Raw genomic sequence first — 9961 nt, 5'->3', positions numbered from 1 at the left:
CGTGTAAATTTCATTACTGAGCTTCCGACCCCAGCAACGGCAGGGGCACAGATATCGCTCGGGGGCTGCTAAGAGTGTATACTTGTTTGGACATCCTCATCGCCTGACCCCTCCTTACCCGACCCCGCTCAGACGCAGACATAGACATCTCGACCTTTCTCGTTCGATTCTAACCTTGAGCCAAACCCACAGAATCTCCATCGAGGAGAGGCCAACGGGCCACCTAAGCCTATTAAACGACTCGGGCATCTACCGGGAGGTGGGTTAAGAAGTAGTGGAATGCCATATGAGGGCTCTGCTGACCCCGTCAGCTAATGATAGACCCGGATTCCACATGAACATACCCGTTAGTGAGCTCATTGAGTGTGACACTCGAGCCGTCGAGGCAAGTGTCATCAACTTAGCCCCTCCAGTTGCAGAAACCGAGGATGAGGTCATGCGTGAAACATGGCCGACCCCTATTAGACCCCAAGGGGCTTGGGGGCTCGAGCTGCTCGATTTGAGATCGAGAGACTGAGGTTCGAAGGCTGGCCCGTGAAGGGTTCAAGGCCGTCTCGCATCAAACAAGAGCCAGGGGAGAAAACGCAGATGAGCCACAACGGCCTTTGCCCAACCCACATTGAGGCGGATAGGGTCATCTCAACCTTCTAGTTCAATCTAGCCTCTAGTCGAGCCCATAGAATCCCTATTAAGGGGGAATCTATTGGAAGGCAGGTCAAGGAGCAACAAAACGCCACCCGAGGGCTTTGCCGATCCTGTCGCAAAGCAACGGGATCATATTTTGTTTGAACATCCCCATTACCGAGCTCATCAAGCACATCACTCGAGCCATCGAGGCAAGTGACGTCGCCTCAACCCCTCTAGTTGTGGAAACCATAGATAGGGAGATAGTTACAAAATAAGCCGACCGTTGACCGAATCCCCGCCACACGCCGGGGCTCAGGGAAGGCCGGGCCAGCAATGAGACCAAACGCATGGTCATGGAACGATCGCCAAAATCCTAAGTAAGGGGTACATGCGAATACAAGAGTAAGTTTGCTACCGTCGCTTTGGTCTCCAGTAACATCCGGCCCCAGCAACCGCAAGGGGTCGGATCCCACTCGGGGGCTGATAAAGGTATAAATACCTCCTTTTTCGAAATAGTCGTTGCATCAGACCTCTTCCTCATGTTAAGGTTAGCGGCAAGGTTTGTGGGAGCAGATAAACAAGCATGCCTAGTAAGACTACAAAAAGCCCACGCCCCGATGACTATGGTAACTTTGCTCACCAGCATAATCAAAATTTCCCCCTTATACACCTCGGGCCCTATGGTCTTAATGAACGGAAGGGTCGGATAGCATAAACCTTTTTTCTCGATTGCAAAAGGGAAGAAAGTAAGCTCAAACAAACGAAACAAAATTGCGAAACGAAATTACGAATCTGTTTTCAGACATAAAAGTACCAACACTTGTCCACATATTACACATAAATATTTATCAAACTTATTCAACTAACTACTTCCTCAGAGGGAGAACTATGTCTTTCAGCCTGTTCGCTAGGTTTTGCACAATGGGAGTCACCGCCTTCTCAATCTCATCTAGCTCGGAGTTTTCGTAGCCAGGCGCGAAGCCGAAGCTCATTGCCACCAAGTTAACTTCCTGATCATAATGAGAGCGGGCAACAATAAAGGCTTGGGTGATCCTAGCGTGAAAGGCGTTCTCCTAAAGCTGGCACACCTGTGCCATGATATCTATGGCATGGGCCACAAGTGAGTCAGTTTCCACCGGCCGCGCCACCCCCAGGTCATCGAAAACCACCCGATGGTGGCACGTAGGAGATCATGCTCATCACTCTCGGCTTAGACCGATTACATCAGGGCACCTGAAAGCGGTCTTTGCTATGTCTTCCTCAGCCATGAAAATTTGGTTGTACCCTACATTACTGTCCATGAAGCTAATAACCTTATGCCCGACTGCTGCATCTACTAACATATCGGCTATTGGCATCGGATAACCGTCCATAGATGTGGCTTTGTTCAGATCCCTGAAATCAATGCAAACCCTCAATTTTCTATTCTTCTTATATACAGGGACAACATTTGATATCCACTCTACATATCAGCATGGTTGCTTTCTATCGGCTATTTGCTTGGTACGCTATACATGAGGTTTATCGGATGCCTGAGCCTGTTGCATCTCTTTATTCCTTAGGCGCTGCACCCTTCTCTTCTAGCTCCTTGTTAAACCTCCTGAACACCATTGGCCTTCCTGCCAAACATACTTTCTTTCATTGCCTTCCTTTTTATGATCAGCCTAGTCCTGGTCAACAACTCTTTCTCCAAGCCGATCATAAACACTTTTATTTTTTAAGCGCCGATCCAAGTTATTATGATGATATGCATCTTGAGCATGGATAGACCGACGACTGGTTTGAGACTGCCTATACTCTCGATATTGATTGCTACATTCTGGACAGTCTGTCTAGTAAGAAGAGTGAAATGCTTTATCGCAACTTCAAACCTTCATTCCAGTAATGTCTGAAGAAAGGACAATTCCCATGTAATTTGACTTGTTTCCTTTCATACCTCTCTTCTTTCAGTTGATGCTGGTTCGCTTGATTTTTTATCCAACGCTGATAATCCTTTTCTTTCTGCCGCTACCACTTATTCAATAGAATCCAAGATATAACTTGCAGCTTTGTCGTCTCTGCTTTTGACGTCTCCCCTGCTCGTATCAGCTCTTTTGCTCGGCACAATGTCTTCTAATCTCTCTGTACTCGTCAGCCGATATTTGCATCTTGGGATTGACTATTCTAGCTTCTTTTGTTTTGGTTGATGTTAGGACCTTTGTTTTTTCTTTGAATAGGCCAGCATCAACCATGTTTTGATCTCCTAGGAAAGGATTATCATCAACTTTCATTTTCTGAGGCGTATCAAATTTGAGCCTCCCCTGCTGAATAGCCCTCTGTATGTGTTGCCGAAAAATTCTGCATTCATTGGTGAAATGAAAAGTAGCATTATAAAATTTGTAGAACTTCTTATTCTTTAATTGATCAGGGGGCAACATGACATGATCATCGAGCAACTTAATCTGCCCTTTCTCAAGTAAGAAATCGAAGAGCTTGTCTGATTTGGTAACATAAAAGTCATAGCTCTCCTCAACTCCTCTTCCCCAAGGATTTGGTACCATTACTATCTTCTTGCCCCAATTCCATTTAGCTATAGCAACCTCTTCTTTTTCATCTTCATAGCCGTCATCGACCGAGTATGGATCATAAGCTTTGGCTACTATGGTACTCTTCTAGAACCGGATATCTCCGCGCATACTCTGGAATTGGCTATTGAGCGCTGCTACTCGTTGAGCCAATTGACCCAAGTTGTCAAATTCTTGTCCCAGCAGCTTTTCTTTCCACATCGACAGCATTCCTTGAATAGCTAAAGCAGCTAGTTGATCATCGGCCAAGTTTAAGGAGAAGCACAAGTTCCTGGTTTCTCAGAACCTCTGAAGAAATTCAGTGCCTGATTCATTAGTCTTCTGTCTTATAGTTGTCAGATAGATAATCTTCTTTTCTCCAGTCCTAGTGTAAAAATATGTATAAAATTTCTTCTCTAGGTCAGCCCAATTAGTAATGGAATTGACTGGCAATGATGAAAACCAAGTGAAGGCTGGCCCTAATAAGGACAAGGAGAAGAAACAAACTCGATGGGCATCCTCAACTGATGCTTCACCCAATTGTGGAAGATACCGACTGACATGTTCTATCATGCTTGTACTGTCTTGGCCAGTAAACTTAGCAAACTCTGGGAGCCTATAATTTGTGGGAAGAGCGACCAAATCATACCATTCTGGATATGGGCGTTTGTACGAAAAGGTCAGCCCTTTTGGCTTTAGACCAAACTGATTCTTCATCATCTCAGTCACCCTCAGTAGTAATTCATTAGCTTGCAGATTTGGATTTCTTTGCACCTGCTGACCCATCTATGGATTGAAATCCCGTATGCCTTGGTATCCTAGATTTGGCATCATGTGAAGGGTGTTATAATCCATGCCATAGTGATACACTTGTGGAATCTCGATCTGCTGGGTCCTTTGTTGGCTTGCTGCTTAAAGTCTCTGATTGTAGACATAAGGATCTATATCCCTATGGATCCTTTGAATTGATGGTGCTATTTTTTGAGCCAACGACGGTATGTGGCCTGATGTGCCAAAATTGATCACCTGGTTCTGACTTTGCCCCGCCAACTGTTGCACATGCTATACTAACGGTTCAGGATTGTACTGTATCTGATTCATAGTAGTTCCTTGAGCCTATTTAGATGAACCCTGAAGTGTATAGACATCACCATTACTAGCTGGTGCTGCTTCTTGATGGTTGGTACTGACTTGATTAGTCCCTTGGATCGATGGATCTAGAATGTTGTAATAAGTCTATCCGCCTTGACCAACTAGAAATCCATGAATCGCCTCTCTCATGGCGTTGTGGAATATATCCACGAAAGCTTCGTTATGGCTTGATATGGCATCACGAACAAATTTGTCTACAACTTCCTTAAAGAAATGTCTATCTTTATCTTCAGTTGTATCTATCTGCCCGTGTAATAGAACTCTTGGTAGTGGAAATTTCTGAACAATTGTGTTGTCACGTGTTTTGGGGTAGGACAACAAACATTTGTTCTAAAACTCTTCTGTAGCTTTGCTGATGATACTCTTATCCCCATCAGGTAGATCTTCATAATGCAGCATAAGGATGTCATTGTTGTTGTGAACCACCATGACGATTGTGGTGTCCCACCGAGCATGCCAGAAACATATGTCGACATAGAATTTTTGTCCCGTGTCGAGGACACATGCAGCAAGTCGAAAGGGTCTACTCGATGGAGCTATAGATCCACCTAGCTTCAGCGTAGGGATGGTCGATCCTGCGCACTCCTCTCGAGACATGCCAGTCAATTTGACCCTATAATTGACAAGAAGAGAAAGCTTATCAGTAATTAAGGGCGGAACTTACCGGTGTTGCTAGACAGTCCTGAATGTGCGGCTCTAAGAGCCAATATGAAAGGAGATCGACTAAACAGTCGATTCCAGCATATTCATGAGAATAAATCGGTTAAAGCTCATTGGGTTGTATAAGAAGAATTGGTTATCATTCAAGATAAATGTCGTTATTTGAGCAGATATTAATCAATGGCAATAATATGTCAACAATGATCGGTTTATGCTGAGCCAATGATTACAAGCAACCAAACCCCTTTTATATAAAGAAATAATTCAACACCAATTAACCGTTTAATAAAGATAAATCTAATAAACATGTTATATCTCATCTATCGCTATGACCAGTGGGGCATGAGGCAGAATCATGCAGGCTATAGAAATAACAATAGACTCAACGACCCTAACTCATTACTAATATCAGTGGGGCATGAGGCAGAATCATGTAGGCCGTAATACAATAATAAGATCATGGGGCTAACACATCTTTCAACCTATCTTTACTTCAAGGGTCTCATGATGCGAACTACTCGTGAAAGCACTCGATATCAGCTTAAATAGCCGATTCAGGCATAGCGCAGAGTTAAAGTTATGCCTTATCGGGAATAGATCTACCGAATAATGATCCCCACTTCACGGTGCTAACAGTGGAGTGTGACGCAGAATCACATAGGCCATGATAACGGGCCATGGAATAGTTTTTGCTAGCTAATAAATCTACTCAAGACACAACATTCTTTAACCGCATGCTATGCACGATCAAGATTGATGTAAAACAGCCGATAAAACGTAACTCATTATTTAATCTATAGATTAGATCAGTTTTAGATTAACAAACGATGGGCTAAACAGGATATAAGGCCAATTTAGATCAATCCTAATCGGGCAGAGTGATATTGCTGTAATTTAGATGAATAATGAAAGCAACAAGCAATATCGGTAACTTAATGAATCTAACAAAGACTGTCATTCTAAGGTAGAGCCGATAACTTGACCTTGATCTAGTTCATGCAGTGGGGGTCGACCGGATCGATGCGGCCATACTTGAACTAGGCAAGAATCGATAACTAACTTATACCAGGGTCGCAGTGGAGGTCGACCGGATCGATGCAGCCATACGAACAGATGTATAAGCCATGACGATACTTACAACAAGCAGTGGAGGTTGACCAGATTGATGTAGCTGTACTTGCTAAAGAACTCGCCGAGATCTACTCTACTCCTACTCCTAAGGGGTGGCTGAAGCCGAAAAAGTAAATGACTTGTATGTTAGATTGATTGTTTTCCTTTTACAATAGCCGACAGATGTTTGCACCAACCAAGATTTCACCGACCTATGGACATCCAAGTTTGCATCGACCCTGAACATCCAAGTTTCCTTTTACTCGCCGAGATCTACTCTACTCCTCCTACTCTTGAGAGACAGATGAACATCCAAGTTTGCACTGACCAAGATTTGCATGACATGTTTACAAAACATAATGCTTCCAAGTGCTGCTTCCTGACTTTTGGTTACCACAGCCCCAGTACTGAGCCTCCTAAAATTCCTCCTTGGGATTTTAGCAGTTCTTGGCAGTCTATTGAGAACCCCTTCACCCCTTCACTGCCTTGTCCTAGCATTGCACAACCAAGCCATACCTAGAGTGAACTACAGATGATGAATACCTAGCTAACCCAAACCCATCTAATGAGCATGTGGGTGTTGATAAGGAAGGGTTGTATATAGACCTTGGTCCTCAACATCCACCACCTCCAAAACCTTAGAGTCAAGGTTGCAGCAAACAAAGGGATGGTGAAGGATCTGATGTAGATACATACTGTGAAACATATAGTGATGATGAATCTGTGTCTGATGATGATGATAATTATGAAATGGAGGATGTAGATGACATTGTTAAAGATAATGAGGCTGATCATATGCCTGATGCTGAGTATGACAAGAAGGATCCTCCTATGACAGTAGGTAGTGTGTATACAAACATGTATGCATTTAAACTGGCTTTAGCTTCACATGCTGTCAAACATGAGTTTCATTATGACATTGAAAAGAGTGACACAGAAAGGTATAGAGTTTACTGTTGTGGGAGTACTAAGGGCTGTAGGTGGAGAATTCATGCCTCAACCATGAAGGATTATGAATCAATTAAGGTAATCTGTTAGTTTCGAATTTGTATGCTTTTTTTATCTGTCAGTTGTTTTTAGATATAAGTATTTCATTTTTATGTCATTTACATTTGAAGAGGAACCCATATCCCCATACCTGTGAAAGCAAAAGGAGGTCTGGCGTTTGTAAAGGGGCTACATAGTTTTGGGTCTATGAACAAGTGATTGACTGGTTGAAAGAAGATGCAACTGTTGGTGCTACTAAACTCCAAAGGAGGTTGAAGGATGAGTACAAAATCTTGATACCATACATGAGGGTGTGGAATGGTAAGAATCTTGCATTGGATAAACTATATGGGTCCTATAATAAAAGCTTTGATAACCTATATAGATTCAAGGCCTAGCTGGATGAAACATGTCATGGTTCATTTATTGTGATTGATCTCCACACCATTAATAAGAAAATTAGGTTTAATAGGTTTTTAGCCCTGAAACCATGTGTTGATGGCTTCCTTAGAGGTTGTAGGCCATATTTGGCAGTAGATAGCACTCTCTTGTGTGAAAAGTTTAGGGGACAGTTGTGCATTGCTTGTGCAGTTGACGCGCACAACTGGATGTACCCAGTAGCAATAGGTGTTAGGGACCTAATACCAGGGTACACAATGAGGTGGAACTAATAACCATCGAACGTTGATGCTTTCGGTCAGACAAGAACGCTACTACGCTTCTTGCCCAAATGACGGACGATTAGTTCTACCTCGCCTGATGGCTGAGGACTAGCTCTACCTCGCCCGATGGCTGAGGGCTGGCTCTGCCTCGCCCGATGTCTAAGGGCTAGCTCTGCCCCACCCGATGTCCGGGGGTGGGCTCCACCCTGCCCGACGGCTGAGGGCAGGCTCCGCCTTGCCCAACATCTGAGGGCTGGCTCCACCTCGCCCGATGTTGGAGGGCTGGCTCCGCCTCGACCGACTTCTGTGGGTAGGCTTTGCCTCGCCCGACATTAGATGGTTGGCTCCGTCTCGCCCGACGTCTGCACCCTGCTCCTTCATGATGACGAGTAGGAGGTAAGACATGACACTCAGGTCACTCGCAGTACCGAGGACCATGCCCTACGCACCTGTAAAAAGGTACCATCAGGATACGACAGGACAAGCGCTTTAAGCCCTCCCAGGCATGACAGAGCCCGAATAGTGTTGTAAGCGCCGACTTTTGTCCTATAGTGTTGTAGGTGCAGCCATCAGCCCTCGGGCGTGGATCCTGACACAAGCATACGACAACCACTACAATCCAAGGAAGAACTCACATCATCTACAGTAACATGTGTATAGTCATTTCCTCGTCTACTCTTCGTAGAGTCATGGATCGGCGCCTTGACACACCGCACCGTCCGTCGGGGGAGGACGGGACATGACCACTCGCTAAAATAAAGCCAGAGCCTAGCCCTATTAGGATCAGCGAAACATGCTATCCCTGGCATGGTGTGCGATGCCAACAGGGCAGGCTCAAGGGAAAAGGAAGACCCAGCACCCACGAAGGACCTTCTCTACCTTTGTTTTTTCCTCTTTCTCCCATCTGTAACCCCTGCTCCCCACTTGGTCTATAAAAAGGAGGGCAGGATACCCCACTAAGGGGATGAATCAATTCCACACACAACATACACCCAAGCAGCAACTGAGCTCTTGGCATCCCTTCGACCTTTCCATCAGAGACTTAGGATCTATCCCTCTCTCGACCATTTGTACCCCCTACTATAAACCTTTTTTGGTACTAATAACATGAGCAGCAGCAAACTAGACGTAGGGATGTTTTGCCTAAACTAGTATAAACCTTTTGTCCTTTAGTACACCATCTAAGCCTAACACGCAACAAGTATAAATTTACTAGTTGGTGTTTGTTCGAAACACCAACAGTTGGCGTGCCAGGTAGGGGCATTTGCACGTTCCAAATCAGGCCTCAGACGGCTAGCCATGCAATCAGCTGGGTCCTGAGCGGACACGTGCGTTTTGTTGACCTAGACTTCATCATCACGGTGGGAGGAGAGTTGGCGTTGGCCCACGCGGCCAAACAATCTCTCCCCTCCATCGACTTCAACTATGGGAGGCTTGAGCGCCAGCCCGACGTCTTGCTTGGACCCTAGCCATCCAGAAAGGACCCGTGCTGCCGCACCATCTCTATGGAACACTCCGCACAGAGCGCCCCAATGGCGCTTCCATTTGGTCTCCACAACTCCACGACGACCGTTAGCCACCTTATGGCACAGTGCATGATCCCATCCCCCATGAATAACGAGTTCATGGGGATGATCGAAAGTGCCACGAAATCCCTCCATGGCCTCCTCGTAGAGGGGCTAGGGTCAAACTCTGGCTCTAACTCCAGCAGGGGGAGCCATCACCCCTCCTAGGAATGTTTCATGGTGGGTACCCCCGAGGGACATGTCAAAAGCATCTCCCTAGAGGAGGCTACCCCAGCAGGCAACCTCGGTAGTGAAACTGAAGGGGAGACAGTAGCCCCACCTCATGTAGGAGTGGAGCAGCTGAGAGCCCAAAAGTGGGAGATTGATGAAGCCGAACAACAGCTTGTGCAAGAATACGTGGAGGTCGATCGGGAGATCGAACGCCATGGAAACGGTGGGCGCGCACATGCCATGGCCCGTGACGTAAACCAAAGGATCATCGCCGATGATGAAACCCTTCATCACTTCGCTCAAGCAAGCCAGAACATTGCCGCCGCAATGCCCTTGCTCCATGGCCTTCCAGAGGCCGCAACGCTCGAGGATCATCGGGCCCACCACAAAATTCGCACGCTACTTGAGCGAGCGGCGGCGCAGCAGGCAGAGAGCTCGTTGTCTCAGCGACGTGAGCTCGACACTAGCCAACGTATGCCCTTGG

The sequence above is a fragment of the Miscanthus floridulus genome, chromosome 6 (assembly GCF_019320115.1).
Source record: "Miscanthus floridulus cultivar M001 chromosome 6, ASM1932011v1, whole genome shotgun sequence".
Lineage (NCBI taxonomy): Eukaryota > Viridiplantae > Streptophyta > Magnoliopsida > Poales > Poaceae > Miscanthus > Miscanthus floridulus.
Note: the sequence above shows the minus strand (reverse complement) of the source record.